Source organism: Garra rufa, chromosome 1 (genome assembly GCF_049309525.1).
Source record: "Garra rufa chromosome 1, GarRuf1.0, whole genome shotgun sequence".
Classification (NCBI taxonomy): Eukaryota; Metazoa; Chordata; class Actinopteri; order Cypriniformes; family Cyprinidae; genus Garra; species Garra rufa.
This window is the reverse complement of record NC_133361.1, coordinates 88,389,689-88,409,380: the sequence shown is the minus strand read 5'-3', so window position 1 is coordinate 88,409,380 and position 19,692 is coordinate 88,389,689. Positions and strand designations below refer to the sequence as shown.

At 44.3% G+C, this 19,692-nt stretch overlaps 8 non-coding genes across 8 annotated transcripts; 6 read left to right on the top strand and 2 right to left on the bottom strand.

Annotated features, from left to right (window-relative positions):
* The first annotated feature begins 1,298 nt into the window (after window positions 1-1,298).
* LOC141283607 (U4 spliceosomal RNA) lies at window positions 1,299-1,439 on the top strand. The gene has a single exon (XR_012338179.1). It is a non-coding gene; the product is annotated as a U4 spliceosomal RNA (small nuclear RNA).
* Window positions 1,440-2,571: 1,132 nt separating this feature from the next.
* On the top strand, window positions 2,572-2,645 carry trnan-guu (transfer RNA asparagine (anticodon GUU)). Its single transcript has one exon. It is a non-coding gene; the product is annotated as a tRNA-Asn (tRNA).
* Window positions 2,646-3,645: 1,000 nt separating this feature from the next.
* Window positions 3,646-3,727, bottom strand: trnas-gcu (transfer RNA serine (anticodon GCU)). Its single transcript has one exon. It is a non-coding gene; the product is annotated as a tRNA-Ser (tRNA).
* A 463-nt stretch (window positions 3,728-4,190) lies between these two features.
* LOC141283603 (U4 spliceosomal RNA) lies at window positions 4,191-4,331 on the top strand. The gene has a single exon (XR_012338178.1). It is a non-coding gene; the product is annotated as a U4 spliceosomal RNA (small nuclear RNA).
* Window positions 4,332-5,463: 1,132 nt separating this feature from the next.
* trnan-guu (transfer RNA asparagine (anticodon GUU)) lies at window positions 5,464-5,537 on the top strand. Its single transcript has one exon. It is a non-coding gene; the product is annotated as a tRNA-Asn (tRNA).
* Window positions 5,538-7,080: 1,543 nt separating this feature from the next.
* On the top strand, window positions 7,081-7,221 carry LOC141283880 (U4 spliceosomal RNA). The gene has a single exon (XR_012338252.1). It is a non-coding gene; the product is annotated as a U4 spliceosomal RNA (small nuclear RNA).
* Window positions 7,222-12,825: 5,604 nt separating this feature from the next.
* trnas-gcu (transfer RNA serine (anticodon GCU)) lies at window positions 12,826-12,907 on the bottom strand. The gene has a single exon. It is a non-coding gene; the product is annotated as a tRNA-Ser (tRNA).
* Window positions 12,908-18,459: 5,552 nt separating this feature from the next.
* On the top strand, window positions 18,460-18,600 carry LOC141283600 (U4 spliceosomal RNA). Its single transcript, XR_012338177.1, has one exon. It is a non-coding gene; the product is annotated as a U4 spliceosomal RNA (small nuclear RNA).
* Window positions 18,601-19,692: the final 1,092 nt, after the last annotated feature.

Genomic DNA, 19,692 nt, shown 5'->3' with positions numbered 1-19,692 from the left:
TAGAATGTTCGGAAGTTCTTTGTTCACATCAGAGACGGTTGCTTGAGGACAACAGCATGTAGTTGTAGTTCTGCTACTGATATTTCTGATAATGGAGTCCCCCACTATCAGAGTCCTGGGCTCGGCTGAACTCTGAGCTGAGTGCCGCTGTCTGCTCGACCTTGCGCGCCTGTTTATAGCAATGTTAGCAGTTGGCTGACATGATATATGTTCAGTCACATTTGGGGATTCCTCACCCACATTCATTAATGCATCAAATCTGTTTTCTAGCTGTATAGGGGGTGGTAAAACAACAGTTTTTGCAAGCCTTGTCATAGCCATATCTGGGGTAGAGGATGATACCGCAGCAATACGAGATACTCTTGACAGTCTGATGTCTCGAGTGCCTTTGGGTCTCGCTCCCTGTTTTTGCCATTGATTTGTGTGTCGATCAGTTTTGGCTTGTTCCTCTACATTTCTAAACTGTCGATATTGACTAGATTCACAGGACTCACCGGCTGTATGCTGAGGGGGTCCGTGATGATGATCTTCTGTGTGTTCCGCCTGTTTTGGGAGTCCAGCAAGTAACTTTGTTTCTAAAATCACAATCCTTTGTAGAAGTCTGTGGCAGTTTGTGCAGCAAGTAGATTCCAGAAGAGGCATTTTCTTTCTTGTCTGTTGAAAGTAGGCAGCTGTGTTTTCACGTCTCCGGAATGTAAACTGCTGGCAGTGGGAGGCAAAAAGTCTCCTTTTTACGTGATATTTGTATCAAAAATGTGTTGTATGAGCACTGTGCTCATCTGCTGAAGTTAAATATTTGAAAAATCGGAGAAAAGTTCAAAAGCAGGGAGCAAAGCGCGGAGCAGTAAGCAAAAGCGTCCGAACAGTAGCAAAGCCGGAAGCAAAAGTAGTAGAGAACTCAAAGAACTGAACTGAGTGTGTTAGATAAGGAGGACACACAAAAAGTTCAGCATGGGGTCCCCAGGACCTAGATTATGGTCCAGTGCTAAAGGAACCGAACGACAAGGATGGGATTAGCAGTCCATCGCCTTAACCACTCGGCCTCCCCGCCCCCTTGCTGACTGAGAGAGGCCATGCTGCGGACCTTTTCAGCTGCTGCTGCTGTGCTTTCAGCAGGCTGTTTTGAGCACAGAGGGAATAGTGAATGAGCCGTCTTTTACACACCTCTAATCTGTTCCGTAGAAACACGGTGCAGCAACCCGTGCCAGGAGACTGTTTGTGCGGCAGTTTAAAGCTTGCTACCACCTTGTCGGTTCACATCCACGTAGGTGCCTGCAAAGGTCACGACCATCGCCGGCATTCTTTCGCAGAGGCAATATTGTAGCCTATGAGGTTTATCCGAGGCGCGATCATTGCTGGTTGAAAACTTTACCCAATACCCCGCCAGGATGACTTGAAATACAGTCAGCTTTGGCAATTTTTGCTAGCCTCTCTGGAGGCTTAGAGTATTGTTGAGAAAAAATAGCCTTGTTTCGTTTAGGTTTTGTTTCTCGTCGAAAAGGTGTCTGCTGATGATTGAGCGCCAGAGCCAGAAGGCTTGTTGTTTTGTAAATATGTCCTCAAGACGGGTATCATTAAACTGCAGCGCAATTACAGCTCACCGTTACCCATCGTAAACAGGTTGGGCCTGTCTGGTCCGGTGGGCTCTCAGTGGCGCTAAAGCTTCCAGTGCATGTCGAGCACAATGTATTAGCCTTCCACCGCCTTACCCGCTGGACCACCTCGTCATCTTGCGTGGTTTCTTTGTTTAACACTCCTGAACCATGTGCATGTGGATGCCTTCTTCGTCTTTTGTTTCAGCCGCCGAGGGCCTGTTTTCCACTGAGGCCCTGCGTCAAACTCCCTATGAGACACAATCGAACGTTAGTAGTAACCTCCGATTACGGCCGAATGTGGATTCTGCTCGGACGACGGGGCACCGGTACATCCTTTGTAGCTTTGGCTTGTTAGCCAAACGCTACAGCAGTTTGCCATTTCCCATGAAATCATCCTTGATTTCCTTAAGAAAGGTGCCCCAAATTGGTGGAAAATCACATCTCAACCATACGCTGTCCAAAGCATTGACCCGCCTTCACGCGGCAAAACAGAACGTGTTGTTGGCCCGCACTGCTGGGTCAAACTGCGCTTCCCAAAAACAGATTGGGTCAAAACCGACAGAAGAAAACTCTAAGCCTGCTCTAAGCCCTACCCACGGGGAGGGCTCGACAGTCTCGCACAACGCGTGAGCCTCCGTTTCGCCTGTGTAATTTGGGGGCCGATGAAAACTGGGTCCGACCCGGTGAAGAAGCCCACGACCAGCCCGGCTAGCTCAGTCGGTAGAACATGAGACTCTTAATCTCAGGGTCGTGGGTTCGAGCCCCACGTTGGGCGGCTCTGTTGACTCTCTTTTTTCTCAAAAGGGTGGCGGGCTCCAGCGTGCCCATTCGCCGCGCAGGCTGAGTGGATTTTGCGAGCTCCGGAAACATCTTTCAAAACAGATGTCGCTGTTAGTGCGAGCAATATTAATCCCTATCGCTAACCCTAACCCTTGCTTTTACACCGGTGATCCGGCGGCAGCAAGCAACAGCGGCTGTCTCTGTGGCGCAATCGGTTAGCGCGTTCGGCTGTTAACCGAAAGGTTGGTGGTTCGAGCCCACCCAGGGACGTGTGAAATGCCGGAGTTTTGCACGCGCGTCAGGTGTCCACTAACGCCTATGCCATTCTTAGGGTTGCGAGGCACAGCTTTCTCAGGGCGTTTATCTTGTGCACCTTCAATAAGCTGGCTTGTTTTAAAAGAACTCAGCGGCGGGCATTTGGTGAACATTTTCACCAGCTCGAGTAGTTTGCTGTGGCATGTGGATGCCTTCTTTACTGATGATCTGTCTCTGGGGCTCATCTAGTTGACATAGTATCCGCTGACATTCGGCTGAAGGTGCTGATCCACCATCTGCTCTTGGTACGGACTGGAACCGGGGGACTGTAGTGACCATCAGATCGGAATACAGAATGGATCTGGTGGCTACGGTGACCTCAGAATAAGAAGAAACAGACTAATATTAATGTAGATGCAAAAGTTCCATGTTGCCACAAAGTCAATACCCAATACCCCACCGGGATGACTTGAAATACAGTCAGCATCGGCAATTTTTGCCAGTCTCTCTGGAGGCTTGTTGAGAAAGATAGTCTTGCTTCGTTTTGTTTCCTTTTATTGGCGTGGCTGGTTGTTGGTCCTCGTCAAAGAGGTGTCCACCGATCATAGCGTGCCGGAGCCAGAAGACTCGTTGTTTTGTCAATATGTTCTCAAGACTTTGCGGCAGGTATCAATAAACTACAGCACAATCACAGCTCGCCGCTACCCATCGTAAACAGGTTGGGCCTGTCTGTTCCGGTGGGCTCTCAGTGGTGCTAAAGCATCAAATGAAGAGGATGGGATTCGAACCCACACAAACCAAGGCGTGCCGAGCACAACGGGCTAGCCTTGCATCGCCTTAACCACTCGACCACCTTTCGTTTCGCGCGGTCCTTTTGTTTAACACTCCCGATTCAGACCACCAGCTCATCAGTAGAGCGCTCAGTGAACTGAACTGAGTGTGTCAGATAGGGAAGACTCACAAAAATTGCAGAGTGGGGTCCCCAGGACCGAGGATCACTGCTAAATGTACCGAACGACGAGGATGGGATTCGAACCCACGCGTGCAGAGCACAATGGATTAGCAGTCCATCGCCTTAACCACTCGGCCACCTCGTCGTATTACGTGGCGTCTTTTATTTAGCACTCGCGATTGAGATCATCAGCTCATTAGTAGAGAACTCAAAGAACTGAACTGAGTGTGTTAGATAAGGAGGACACACAAAAAGTTCAGCATGGGGTCCCCAGGACCTAGATTATGGTCCAGTGCTAAAGGAACCGAACGACAAGGATGGGATTAGCAGTCCATCGCCTTAACCACTCGGCCTCCCCGCCCCCTTGCTGACTGAGAGAGGCCATGCTGCGGACCTTTTCAGCTGCTGCTGCTGTGCTTTCAGCAGGCTGTTTTGAGCACAGAGGGAATAGTGAATGAGCCGTCTTTTACACACCTCTAATCTGTTCCGTAGAAACACGGTGCAGCAACCCGTGCCAGGAGACTGTTTGTGCGGCAGTTTAAAGCTTGCTACCACCTTGTCGGTTCACATCCACGTAGGTGCCTGCAAAGGTCACGACCGTCGCCGGCATTCTTTCGCAGAGGCAATATTGTAGCCTATGAGGTTTATCCGAGGCGCGATCATTGCTGGTTGAAAACTTTACCCAATACCCCGCCAGGATGACTTGAAATACAGTCAGCTTTGGCAATTTTTGCTAGCCTCTCTGGAGGCTTAGAGTATTGTTGAGAAAAAATAGCCTTGTTTCGTTTAGGTTTTGTTTCTCGTCGAAAAGGTGTCTGCTGATGATTGAGCGCCAGAGCCAGAAGGCTTGTTGTTTTGTAAATATGTCCTCAAGACGGGTATCATTAAACTGCAGCACAATTACAGCTCACCGTTACCCATCGTAAACAGGTTGGGCCTGTCTGGTCCGGTGGGCTCTCAGTGGCGCTAAAGCTTCCAGTGCATGTCGAGCACAATGTATTAGCCTTCCACCGCCTTACCCGCTGGACCACCTCGTCATCTTGCGTGGTTTCTTTGTTTAACACTCCTGAACCATGTGCATGTGGATGCCTTCTTCGTCTTTTGTTTCAGCCGCCGAGGGCCTGTTTTCCACTGAGGCCCTGCGTCAAACTCCCTATGAGACACAATCGAACGTTAGTAGTAACCTCCGATTACGGCCGAATGTGGATTCTGCTCGGACGACGGGGCACCGGTACATCCTTTGTAGCTTTGGCTTGTTAGCCAAACGCTACAGCAGTTTGCCATTTCCCATGAAATCATCCTTGATTTCCTTAAGAAAGGTGCCCCAAATTGGTGGAAAATCACATCTCAACCATACGCTGTCCAAAGCATTGACCCGCCTTCACGCGGCAAAACAGAACGTGTTGTTGGCCCGCACTGCTGGGTCAAACTGCGCTTCCCAAAAACAGATTGGGTCAAAACCGACAGAAGAAAACTCTAAGCCTGCTCTAAGCCCTACCCACGGGGAGGGCTCGACAGTCTCGCACAACGCGAGAGCCTCCGTTTCGCCTGTGTAATTTGGGGGCCGATGAAAACTGGGTCCGACCCGGTGAAGAAGCCCACGACCAGCCCGGCTAGCTCAGTCGGTAGAACATGAGACTCTTAATCTCAGGGTCGTGGGTTCGAGCCCCACGTTGGGCGGCTCTGTTGACTCTCTTTCTTCTCAAAAGGGTGGCGGGCTCCAGCGTGCCCATTCGCCGCGCAGGCTGAGTGGATTTTGCGAGCTCCGGAAACATCTTTCAAAACAGATGTCGCTGTTAGTGCGAGCAATATTAATCCCTATCGCTAACCCTAACCCTTGCTTTTACACCGGTGATCCGGCGGCAGCAAGCAACAGCGGCTGTCTCTGTGGCGCAATCGGTTAGCGCGTTCGGCTGTTAACCGAAAGGTTGGTGGTTCGAGCCCACCCAGGGACGTGTGAAATGCCGGAGTTTTGCACGCGCGTCAGGTGTCCACTAACGCCTATGCCATTCTTAGGGTTGCGAGGCACAGCTTTCTCAGGGCGTTTATCTTGTGCACCTTCAATAAGCTGGCTTGTTTTAAAAGAACTCAGCGGCGGGCATTTGGTGAACATTTTCACCAGCTCGAGTAGTTTGCTGTGGCATGTGGATGCCTTCTTTACTGATGATCTGTCTCTGGGGCTCATCTAGTTGACATAGTATCCGCTGACATTCGGCTGAAGGTGCTGATCCACCATCTGCTCTTGGTACGGACTGGAACCGGGGGACTGTAGTGACCATCAGATCGGAATACAGAATGGATCTGGTGGCTACGGTGACCTCAGAATAAGAAGAAACAGACTAATATTAATGTAGATGCAAAAGTTCCATGTTGCCACAAAGTCAATACCCAATACCCCACCGGGATGACTTGAAATACAGTCAGCATCGGCAATTTTTGCCAGTCTCTCTGGAGGCTTGTTGAGAAAGATAGTCTTGCTTCGTTTTGTTTCCTTTTATTGGCGTGGCTGGTTGTTGGTCCTCGTCAAAGAGGTGTCCACCGATCATAGCGTGCCGGAGCCAGAAGACTCGTTGTTTTGTCAATATGTTCTCAAGACTTTGCGGCAGGTATCAATAAACTACAGCACAATCACAGCTCGCCGCTACCCATCGTAAACAGGTTGGGCCTGTCTGTTTCGGTGGGCTCTCAGTGGTGCTAAAGCATCAAATGAAGAGGATGGGATTCGAACCCACACAAACCAAGGCGTGCCGAGCACAACGGGCTAGCCTTGCATCGCCTTAACCACTCGACCACCTTTCGTTTCGCGCGGTCCTTTTGTTTAACACTCCCGATTCAGACCACCAGCTCATCAGTAGAGCGCTCAGTGAACTGAACTGAGTGTGTCAGATAGGGAAGACACACAAAAATTGCAGAGTGGGGTCCCCAGGACCGAGGATCACTGCTAAATGTACCGAACGACGAGGATGGGATTCGAACCCACGCGTGCAGAGCACAATGGATTAGCAGTCCATCGCCTTAACCACTCGGCCTCCTCGTCGTATTACGTGGCGTCTTTTATTTAGCACTCGCGATTGAGATCATCAGCTCATTAGTAGAGAACTCAAAGAACTGAACTGAGTGTGTTAGATAAGGAGGACACAAAAAGTTCAGCATGGGGTCCCCAGGACCTAGATTATGGTCCAGTGCTAAAGGAACCGAACGACAAGGATGGGATTAGCAGTCCATCGCCTTAACCACTCGGCCTCCCCGCCCCCTTGCTGACTGAGAGAGGCCATGCTGCGGACCTTTTCAGCTGCTGCTGCTGTGCTTTCAGCAGGCTGTTTTGAGCACAGAGGGAATAGTGAATGAGCCGTCTTTTACACACCTCTAATCTGTTCCGTAGAAACACGGTGCAGCAACCCGTGCCAGGAGACTGTTTGTGCGGCAGTTTAAAGCTTGCTACCACCTTGTCGGTTCACATCCACGTAGGTGCCTGCAAAGGTCACGACCGTCGCCGGCATTCTTTCGCAGAGGCAATATTGTAGCCTATGAGGTTTATCCGAGGCGCGATCATTGCTGGTTGAAAACTTTACCCAATACCCCGCCAGGATGACTTGACATACAGTCAGCTTTGGCAATTTTTGCTAGCCTCTCTGGAGGCTTAGAGTATTGTTGAGAAAAAATAGCCTTGTTTCGTTTAGGTTTTGTTTCTCGTCGAAAAGGTGTCTGCTGATGATTGAGCGCCAGAGCCAGAAGGCTTGTTGTTTTGTAAATATGTCCTCAAGACGGGTATCATTAAACTGCAGCGCAATTACAGCTCACCGTTACCCATCGTAAACAGGTTGGGCCTGTCTGGTCCGGTGGGCTCTCAGTGGCGCTAAAGCTTCCAGTGCATGTCGAGCACAATGTATTAGCCTTCCACCGCCTTACCCGCTGGACCACCTCGTCATCTTGCGTGGTTTCTTTGTTTAACACTCCTGAACCATGTGCATGTGGATGCCTTCTTCGTCTTTTGTTTCAGCCGCCGAGGGCCTGTTTTCCACTGAGGCCCTGCGTCAAACTCCCTATGAGACACAATCGAACGTTAGTAGTAACCTCCGATTACGGCCGAATGTGGATTCTGCTCGGACGACGGGGCACCGGTACATCCTTTGTAGCTTTGGCTTGTTAGCCAAACGCTACAGCAGTTTGCCATTTCCCATGAAATCATCCTTGATTTCCTTAAGAAAGGTGCCCCAAATTGGTGGAAAATCACATCTCAACCATACGCTGTCCAAAGCATTGACCCGCCTTCACGCGGCAAAACAGAACGTGTTGTTGGCCCGCACTGCTGGGTCAAACTGCGCTTCCCAAAAACAGATTGGGTCAAAACCGACAGAAGAAAACTCTAAGCCTGCTCTAAGCCCTACCCACGGGGAGGGCTCGACAGTCTCGCACAACGCGAGAGCCTCCGTTTCGCCTGTGTAATTTGGGGGCCGATGAAAACTGGGTCCGACCCGGTGAAGAAGCCCACGACCAGCCCGGCTAGCTCAGTCGGTAGAACATGAGACTCTTAATCTCAGGGTCGTGGGTTCGAGCCCCACGTTGGGCGGCTCTGTTGACTCTCTTTCTTCCCAAAAGGGTGGCGGGCTCCAGCGTGCCCATTCGCCGCGCAGGCTGAGTGGATTTTGCGAGCTCCGGAAACATCTTTCAAAACAGATGTCGCTGTTAGTGCGAGCAATATTAATCCCTATCGCTAACCCTAACCCTTGCTTTTACACCGGTGATCCGGCGGCAGCAAGCAACAGCGGCTGTCTCTGTGGCGCCAGCTGCCGAAGGATAGTCCGACATTATTTTGGAAATGTCGAGCAATGTTGAACTGTGCAGCCAATCACGTCGAAGCACTATAACATTTGGGCCAATCGCGTCGAAGCGCTTCAACATTTCCAGCCAATCATAAAGCGTTTTCTTAACATTTTCGACATTTGACCAATCAGAGTAGAAGAGAATGTCGACGGCACGTTTTCGCGTATTGCCGCTAGGCGGAGGAGTCAGCGTTCTAGTCAGGTGTCAATCAAGCTGCCGAACCGAGCCGAAGGTGTACGAAAGAATGACACATCCTCAGGGGGCGTGTCAGAGGTCAAAAATACTTGTTTGAATACTTATTTAATATTTCATTTTATTTATTTAATATTCATTACTGTATTGTTGGAATAATTGTAAAATAAAAACAAACTGGGAAGTTATTGCTTTTTGTTTATTACTTTTGTTTTTATTTCTTTTTTCATTTATTGTTGTTTGAAAAATTATTCAATATTTAATTTCATTTATTTAATATTCATTACCATTCTGTTGGCACAATTGCAAAATAAAAACAAATTTGCTAATTATTTTTTGTTTTTTACTTTTATTTTCATTTTATTTCCCTTTTCATTTATTGTTCTTTGAATACCTAGTTAATATATAATTTTATTTGTTTAATATTCATTACCATTCTGTTGGCACAACTGCAAAACAAAAACAAACTGGCAAATTATAGCTTTATGTTTTTTAGTTTTATTTTAATTTAATTTGCCTTTTCATTTATTGTTGTTTGAATACCTAATTCATATTTAATTTTATTTATTTAATATTCATTACTGTATTGTTGGAATAATTGTAAAATAAAAACAAACGGGGAAGTTATTGCTTTTTGTTTATTACTTTTATTTTCATATTTGCCTTTTCATTTATTGTTGTTTGAAAAATTATTCAATATTTAATTTGATTTGTTTAATATTCATTACCATTCTGTTGGCACAATTGCAAAATAAAAACAAACGGGGAAGTTATTGCTTTTTGTTTATTACTTTTATTTTCATATTTGCCTTTTCATTTATTGTTGTTTGAAAAATTATTCAATATTTAATTTGATTTGTTTAATATTCATTACCATTCTGTTGGCACAATTGCAAAATAAAAACAAACTGGCAAATTATTGCTTTTTGTTTTTTACTTTTATTTTCATTTTATTTGCCTTTTCATTTATTGTTGTTTGAATACCCAATTCATATTTAATTTTGTTTATTTAATATTCATTACTGTATTGTTGGAATAAGTATAAAATAAAAACAACCTGGAAAGTTATTGCTTTTTGTTTTTTACTTTTATTTTCATTTTATTTTCCTTTTCATTTATTGTTGTTTGAAAACTTATTTAATATTTAATTTGATTCATTTAATATTCATTACTGTATTGTTGGAATAATTGTAAAATAAAAACAAACTGGTAAATTATTGCTTTTTGTTTTTTACTTTTACTTTTATTTTCATTTTAATTTATTGTTGTTTGAAAACTTATTTAATATTTAATTTTATTTAATATGCATTACTGTATTGTTGGAATAATTGTAAAACAAAAACAAACTGGGAAATTGTTGCTTTTTGATTTCTGTTTTTATTTTCATTTTATTTCCCTTTTAATTTATTGTTGTTTGAAAACTTATTTAATAGTTAATATAATTGTATTTATTTAAAATTCATTACTGTTCTGTTGGCATGATTGTAAATTAAAAAAATGTTATTATTTTTTTTCTATTTTATTCTAATTACTATCTTTTTTCAATACAAATAACAGATTTGTAAGTGTCTTGAATGAATGTAACATACAAAACTCCTAATCAGAATAAGTAATATCAATTAAACAAGGAATAATATTGCAACCCCACACATGAATGGTCTCAGGATGCTTTACTGTTGGCATGACACAGGACTGATGGTAGCGCTCACCTCACCTATAATATTGTGCTTAATCAGAATAAATAATATTAATACAACAACTACAAAATAATAAGTAATAATAACAACAACATCAACAATACCACAGTTCTATTGGCATTCTTTATTTTTCATGAAAGAATTGTACATATGTACATTTTATTAACCTTAAAAATTGCATTTATTTAATGAAATTAACAATATAATAATAACAATACAAAAAGGTGCCTTTATCTGGATTCGAACCCCAGTCTTGGTGAGCGCCTGCAATAGGAAACAGTGTAATATAAATGCGCGATTTTCACGCACAAAGAAACCTGAAAATGTATCGTAGCGTGCATTCTAAGGAAGTAATATGTTCCAACGTCACATTTCACCCTTTCTTTTCGTCATTTTTTCTCTTTCTTCTTCCCTTTCTCCTTTTCTTCCTTCCCCCTTTTCTTCCCTTCTTCCCCGTCTTTGACTGACTATTGTTCCCCAGCTTTGGCGCAATCGGTTAGCGCGTTCGGCTGTTAACCGAAAGGTTGGTGGTTCGAGCCCACCCAGGGACGTGTGAAATGCCGGAGTTTTGCACGCGCGTCAGGTGTCCACTAACGCCTACACTCAAAAAAATGGTTTTGTGCCATTGTTGGTTTTATTTAAATATTTTATTTTAAAACAACATATATATATTTTGTTGTCCGCCAAAACACTATTGCATTGTGCTTAAATAACTTAAGCTGTTTAATTATCCACTTTACTTAATTATGAATTGTTAAAGTAACGCAAAGGGTTTAATTTCACCATTCAAAAACGGGATGTGACAATTTCTAAAGTATTTGATGAAGACACGTCGTCATGATTGATCATTATTACAGACACCTGATGTTAATAAGCAGAATCACCAAAAGAGGGAAAAAAAAATTAAGCAACCATTATAGTGGTCAATGTTTGCATTAGTTGGGCTCTTGACCCTTAAATCTTCAATGTTAGATTTTGTTTGGCTGCTTTTACTGAGTTATAACAGCTAGACAAGCCAAGAACAATAGTCATCAAGTAGCACTGACTGTACTTAAAATAGCTATCATCATATAGTGACTTAAGTACTTGACTTAGGTTTTCCTTACAGATTTCAAGAGAACTGTGAACAAAAGATCTGTCAGTTTTGGCTTTATGAGACAGATGAAGAAAGAAAAAAAAAGCTTTTTTGCTTTTAGACACACAGACATGAAGAATCAGTGTGAGAATCACAACAACGGTGACCACCAAAAAACCAAGTTGTAGCCAATCAGAACTCATCCATGACTCCCATCATGCATTGCGACATGAATAAATTATGAGCTCTTTGGCCTATTTTTTAGTAAACCAAAACAAGCTGACTAAACTTAATGGTTTTAAGTTAAAGGACATTGATTACATTGATTTGGTTGGACATTACTATTTCACATTGATTTTCCTAATTCAATTGTGTTGTCTTAACAGAATAATTTTGAAAAGATTGAAAAAAATCCTTATATGTTAATAATAAACAATTTGGTTGTTTGGAACCACTGTCCATAATTGAATTGAGTTAGTTTAAAGAATCATTTTTTTGAGTGTATGCCATTCTTAGGGTTGCGAGGCACAGCTTTCTCAGGGCGTTTATCTTGTGCACCTTCAATAAGCTGGCTTGTTTTAAAAGAACTCAGCGGCGGGCATTTGGTGAACATTTTCACCAGCTCGAGTAGTTTGCTGTGGCATGTGGATGCCTTCTTTACTGATGATCTGTCTCTGGGGCTCATCTAGTTGACATAGTATCCGCTGACATTCGGCTGAAGGTGCTGATCCACCATCTGCTCTTGGTACGGACTGGAACCGGGGGACTGTAGTGACCATCAGATCGGAATACAGAATGGATCTGGTGGCTACGGTGACCTCAGAATAAGAAGAAACAGACTAATATTAATGTAGATGCAAAAGTTCCATGTTGCCACAAAGTCAATACCCAATACCCCACCGGGATGACTTGAAATACAGTCAGCATCGGCAATTTTTGCCAGTCTCTCTGGAGGCTTGTTGAGAAAGGTAGTCTTGCTTCGTTTTGTTTCCTTTTATTGGCGTGGCTGGTTGTTGGTCCTCGTCAAAGAGGTGTCCACCGATCATAGCGTGCCGGAGCCAGAAGACTCGTTGTTTTGTCAATATGTTCTCAAGACTTTGCGGCAGGTATCAATAAACTACAGCACAATCACAGCTCGCCGCTACCCATCGTAAACAGGTTGGGCCTGTCTGTTCCGGTGGGCTCTCAGTGGTGCTAAAGCATCAAATGAAGAGGATGGGATTCGAACCCACACAAACCAAGGCGTGCCGAGCACAACGGGCTAGCCTTGCATCGCCTTAACCACTCGACCACCTTTCGTTTTGCGCGGTCCTTTTGTTTAACACTCCCGATTCAGACCACCAGCTCATCAGTAGAGCGCTCAGTGAACTGAACTGAGTGTGTCAGATAGGGAAGACACACAAAAACTGCAGAGTGGGGTCCCCAGGACCGAGGATCACTGCTAAATTTACCGAACGACGAGGATGGGATTCGAACCCACGCGTGCAGAGCACAATGGATTAGCAGTCCATCGCCTTAACCACTCGGCCACCTCGTCGTATTACGTGGAGTCTTTTATTTAGCACTCGCGATTGAGATCATCAGCTCATTAGTAAGGCAAGGCAAGGCAAGGCAAGTTTATTTATATAGCACATTTCATACACAATGGTAATTCAAAGTGCTGTACATAAAAAGGAATTAAAATCACAAAAGCATAAAAATTTAAAATAATAATCACAACAATAAAAACAAAATTAAGAACATTTAAGATGATTTAAAAAAAGAAAAGAAAATGATTTCAAATTAATTAATACAGTAAAATGATTATGCATAAAATAATGCAAACTGTTCGGACGTAGCACAGTGCTCATTCAATAAATGCACAACTAAACAGGTGAGTTTTGAGTCTGCATTTAAATGTGGCTAATGTATTAGCACATCTGATCTCTTCTGGAAGCTGATTCCAACTGCGGGCGGCATAATAGCTAAAAGCGGATTCCCCTTGTTTTGTGTGAACCCTTGATATTACTAACTGACTCGATCCTAGTGATCTGAGTTGTCTGTTAGGTTTATATTCAGTGAGCATATCTGCAATGTATGTAGGTCCTAGGCCATTGAGTGCTTTATAAACAAGTAAAAGTACTTTAAAATCTATCCTAAACATAACTGGAAGCCAGTGTAAGGACCTAAGGACTGGTGTAATATGCTCTGATTTTTTGGTTCTAGTCAGAATCCTGGCAGCAGCGTTCTGTATGAGCTGCAGCTGTCTAATGGTCTTCTTGGGAAGGCCGGTGAGGAGACCATTACAATAGTCTACCCTGCTGGTGATAAAGGCATGAACAAGTTTCTCCAAATCTTGACGGGAAACAAAACATCTAATTCTTGCAATGTTTTTAAGATGATAGTATGCTGATTTAGTTACTGCTTTAACATGACTACTGAAACTGAGGTCTGACTCCAGAATCACACCCAGATTCTTGACTTGATTTTTTGTTTTTTGACCCCTAGTGTCAAGGTACGCATTTACCTTATGAACTTCATCTTTGTTTCCAAATGCAATGACTTCCGTTTTCTCCTTGTTTAACTGTAAAAAGTTTTGGCACATCCAACTGTTAATTTCATCAATGCATTGGCAGAGACAGTCAATGGGGCTGTAGTCATTTGGCGATAAGGCTAGGTAAATCTGGGTATCATCTGCATAGCTGTGATATGCAATTTTGTTCTTTCTCATTATTTGACTTAGTGGGAGCATATACAGGCTGAACAACAGCGGCGCTAAAATTGAGCCTTGTGGGACTCCGCATGTCATGGACGTCCACTTAGACTTATGTTCTCCTATACTCACATAATAGCCTCTCCCTTCTAAGTATGACCTGAACCAATTTAGAACCATCCCAGAAAGCCCGACCCAGTTTTCCAGTCTATCTAGCAGAATGTTGTGATCGACAGTGTCGAACGCAGCACTGAGATCTAGTAATACCAGCACTGATATTTTGCCAGAATCTGAATTTAGGCGAATATCATTTATTATCTTTATGAGCGCTGTCTCTGTGCTATGATGTTGTCTGAAGCCAGATTGGAAATGGTCCAGGTATCCATTTGAGTTTATGTAGTGATTCAGCTGATTGAAAACAACCTTTTCAATAATCTTTCCTATAAAAGGAAGATTTGATATTGGTCTATAGCTGCTCAATATGGTGTTATCAAGATTTTTCTTTTTCAGAAGGGGCTTAACGGCTGCAGTTTTCAGGGAGTTTGGAAAAGTCCCAGAAAGAAGTGAGGTGTTCACCACTTTTAAAAGATCTGCTTCTAAACAGCTAAGCACACTTTTGAAAAAAGATGTAGGAAGTGTGTCAAGGGGGCAGGTTGACGATTTGAGGTGCTGTACTGTTTCTTCCAAAATGTTGCTATCTATTTCTTCAAAAGTAGACATAATGACTTCTTTTTGAAATTGCGGTCGAATCTGTCTGACCTCTGCATAACTTGAGGATGTGCTAATTGTCTTTCTGATATTATTGATCTTCTCAGAAAAGAAGGAAGCAAACTCATCGCACTTGCTGTCAGAGAGCAGTTCACTAGGGATCTGACTAGGGGGGTTTGTTAGTCTCTCAACGGTAGCAAAAAGAGTGCGAGTGTTGTTTAAGTTGCTGTTTATAAGGTTTGAGAAGAATGTTTGTCTAGCTTTACTTAGTTCAACATTGAAAGCATGAAGGCTGTCTTTATAGATGCTATAGTGAATTTCAAGTTTTGTCTTCCGCCACATCCGCTCAGCTTTTCTGCATTGTCTTTTTATTATCTGTACTGCTGTTGATTTTCTCCACGGTGATTTCTGTCCAATTATCTTTCTGTTTTTTATAGGTGCAATGTCATCAATGACATTCTTAACTTTTGAGTTAAAGGAGTCCAGGAGAAAATCAACAGAGTCTGCAGAAATGCTTGGCATTGAAGATATAGCCTTCATAAATAGCACACTCGTGTTATCGTTAATGCATCTCTTCCTGACAGAGACAGATCTAGATTCAGTGGTAGCAGAGATCAATATATCAAAGAAAATACAGAAGTGATCAGATAGTGCTACATCCTTGATAACAGTGGATGAAATGTTTAGACCCTTACTGATGAGTAAATCAAGAGTGTGTCCACGATTGTGTGTAGGCCCATGCACATGCTGAATCAGGTCAAACGTGTTCAAAACTGTTATAATTTCTTTTGTAGTTTTGCTTTCTGCATTGTCTATGTGAACATTAAAATCCCCTGCAATAGCAAAACAGTCAAACTCTGAACAAATCATTGATAGCAGTTCTGTGAACTCTTCAACAAAGGCTGGAGAGTATTTTGGGGGCCTGTAAATAATGATAAACAGAATGCGAGCACCTTTCAGCAGAATCCCTAGATATTCAAAAGACAAGTACTGACCAAATGACACTTGTTTGCATTCATAGACATCTTTAAATAGAGCAGCAACACCACCACCTCTTTTAACAGCTCTGCAGACATTCATGTAAGTGAAATTAGAAGGAATTGCTTCATTTAGGATTGTCGCACTGGAATTGTCTTCTAACCATGTTTCATTTAAAAACATAAAATCCAGGTTGTTTGTGGTTATAAAATCATTGATCAGAAGTGATTTATTTTTTAGTGAGCGAACATTTAAAAATGCTAGCTTGATGGCATCACTTTTTGTCTCTAGAGCAATCTTAGTTTGATGCCTAATAAGCCTCAGATTAGATGTGTGAACTGTACGATTTGAGAGGGCCTTAGACTTTCTATCACATATTAAAACAGAAATAGGGAAAGCTACAGGCACACTGGGTTCCCGCTTGTTTTGTAAACATTCCTGATTGTTGCTGTTACCGTAGCGGGGACCCGTCACATATCACTGAGGGCTGTTATCAGTTGTTTTTGGTTCACTCACAGCAGATGCAGGAGGGTTTGAGCCCTGGCGTTGTGGCAGCGGCCGGAGAGCTCTCACAGGAGGAGGAGGGTGAGCTGGGCCCACAGGTTTTGGTGGTTGTGGCGCCTGCCGTTTTTTAGTTGATAGCTGGGGGCTTGCAGCAAAAGAGTGGGAGAGTCTGGTTCCAGCATATACCAGTTCCTCCATTTTCTGTGAGAAGCTTAGAAGTGGAGATGCTGGAGAGAGGGATAATGTGTCTGGTGAATGGAGCTCTGGCTCTGGAGTTTCCGGTGGCTGGAAAATGTTGTTGTCCTGGCTTCTCTGACTGTTTACCAGAAAGTCGTCCTTCGGTGTTGAGTCTGTCTGTGATAAGCTCTGTGGGCAGGGCTCAGCCAGGAAAGTGTCCATGAGCAGTGCTTGTTGTGGCTGCGTGGCGTTGTCAGTGTCCTTGTTGGTTGTGTTGGCCACATGATGACTCTGAAGCTGATAGGATGTCCTGTCGTCACTTTGTCCAAGTGTGTGTGTGCCATTCATGTTGGGTAGACTCACACATTCTACTGAGGGATGCCGGAGTGAAAAATAGATATTGTCCTTAAGCACTCTCGCACCAAGTTTGTTTGGGTGAAGGCCGTCCAGTTTGAACAGTTGTCTATGGCCCCAGAAAAGATTGAAGTTGTCAATGAAGTTGACTCCTTTTAGACTGCAGGTTCTTTGTAGCCAGGTATTCAGTCCGAGCAACCGTGAAAACATGTTAGTTCCCCTTGCTGGGAGTGGTCCACTGATGAACGACTGAATTTCAAGTCTTTGAAGTGTTTCAATGAGTTCACCGAAATCCTTCTTTAGGAGTTCTGACTGCTCTTTCCGAATATCGTTCTTTCCCACATGGATGATGATTCGATTTGCAGTCTTGTGCTTCATTAGAATGTTCGGAAGTTCTTTGTTCACATCAGAGACGGTTGCTTGAGGACAACAGCATGTAGTTGTAGTTCTGCTACTGATATTTCTGATAATGGAGTCCCCCACTATCAGAGTCCTGGGCTCGGCTGAACTCTGAGCTGAGTGCCGCTGTCTGCTCGACCTTGCGCGCCTGTTTATAGCAATGTTAGCAGTTGGCTGACATGATATATGTTCAGTCACATTTGGGGATTCCTCACCCACATTCATTAATGCATCAAATCTGTTTTCTAGCTGTATAGGGGGTGGTAAAACAACAGTTTTTGCAAGCCTTGTCATAGCCATATCTGGGGTAGAGGATGATACCGCAGCAATACGAGATACTCTTGACAGTCTGATGTCTCGAGTGCCTTTGGGTCTCGCTCCCTGTTTTTGCCATTGATTTGTGTGTCGATCAGTTTTGGCTTGTTCCTCTACATTTCTAAACTGTCGATATTGACTAGATTCACAGGACTCACCGGCTGTATGCTGAGGGGGTCCGTGATGATGATCTTCTGTGTGTTCCGCCTGTTTTGGGAGTCCAGCAAGTAACTTTGTTTCTAAAATCACAATCCTTTGTAGAAGTCTGTGGCAGTTTGTGCAGCAAGTAGATTCCAGAAGAGGCATTTTCTTTCTTGTCTGTTGAAAGTAGGCAGCTGTGTTTTCCCGTCTCCGGAATGTAAACTGCTGGCAGTGGGAGGCAAAAAGTCTCCTTTTTTCGTGATATTTGTATCAAAAATGTGTTGTATGAGCACTGTGCTCATCTGCTGAAGTTAAATATTTGAAAAATCGGAGAAAAGTTCAAAAGCAGGGAGCAAAGCGCGGAGCAGTAAGCAAAAGCGTCCGAACAGTAGCAAAGCCGGAAGCAAAAGTAGTAGAGAACTCAAAGAACTGAACTGAGTGTGTTAGATAAGGAGGACACACAAAAAGTTCAGCATGGGGTCCCCAGGACCTAGATTATGGTCCAGTGCTAAAGGAACCGAACGACAAGGATGGGATTAGCAGTCCATCGCCTTAACCACTCGGCCTCCCCGCCCCCTTGCTGACTGAGAGAGGCCATGCTGCGGACCTTTTCAGCTGCTGCTGCTGTGCTTTCAGCAGGCTGTTTTGAGCACAGAGGGAATAGTGAATGAGCCGTCTTTTACACACCTCTAATCTGTTCCGTAGAAACACGGTGCAGCAACCCGTGCCAGGAGACTGTTTGTGCGGCAGTTTAAAGCTTGCTACCACCTTGTCGGTTCACATCCACGTAGGTGCCTGCAAAGGTCACGACCATCGCCGGCATTCTTTCGCAGAGGCAATATTGTAGCCTATGAGGTTTATCCGAGGCGCGATCATTGCTGGTTGAAAACTTTACCCAATACCCCGCCAGGATGACTTGAAATACAGTCAGCTTTGGCAATTTTTGCTAGCCTCTCTGGAGGCTTAGAGTATTGTTGAGAAAAAATAGCCTTGTTTCGTTTAGGTTTTGTTTCTCGTCGAAAAGGTGTCTGCTGATGATTGAGCGCCAGAGCCAGAAGGCTTGTTGTTTTGTAAATATGTCCTCAAGACGGGTATCATTAAACTGCAGCGCAATTACAGCTCACCGTTACCCATCGTAAACAGGTTGGGCCTGTCTGGTCCGGTGGGCTCTCAGTGGCGCTAAAGCTTCCAGTGCATGTCGAGCACAATGTATTAGCCTTCCACCGCCTTACCCGCTGGACCACCTCGTCATCTTGCGTGGTTTCTTTGTTTAACACTCCTGAACCATGTGCATGTGGATGCCTTCTTCGTCTTTTGTTTCAGCCGCCGAGGGCCTGTTTTCCACTGAGGCCCTGCGTCAAACTCCCTATGAGACACAATCGAACGTTAGTAGTAACCTCCGATTACGGCCGAATGTGGATTCTGCTCGGACGACGGGGCACCGGTACATCCTTTGTAGCTTTGGCTTGTTAGCCAAACGCTACAGCAGTTTGCCATTTCCCATGAAATCATCCTTGATTTCCTTAAGAAAGGTGCCCCAAATTGGTGGAAAATCACATCTCAACCATACGCTGTCCAAAGCATTGACCCGCCTTCACGCGGCAAAACAGAACGTGTTGTTGGCCCGCACTGCTGGGTCAAACTGCGCTTCCCAAAAACAGATTGGGTCAAAACCGACAGAAGAAAACTCTAAGCCTGCTCTAAGCCCTACCCACGGGGAGGGCTCGACAGTCTCGCACAACGCGAGAGCCTCCGTTTCGCCTGTGTAATTTGGGGGCCGATGAAAACTGGGTCCGACCCGGTGAAGAAGCCCACGACCAGCCCGGCTAGCTCAGTCGGTAGAACATGAGACTCTTAATCTCAGGGTCGTGGGTTCGAGCCCCACGTTGGGCGGCTCTGTTGACTCTCTTTTTTCTCAAAAGGGTGGCGGGCTCCAGCGTGCCCATTCGCCGCGCAGGCTGAGTGGATTTTGCGAGCTCCGGAAACATCTTTCAAAACAGATGTCGCTGTTAGTGCGAGCAATATTAATCCCTATCGCTAACCCTAACCCTTGC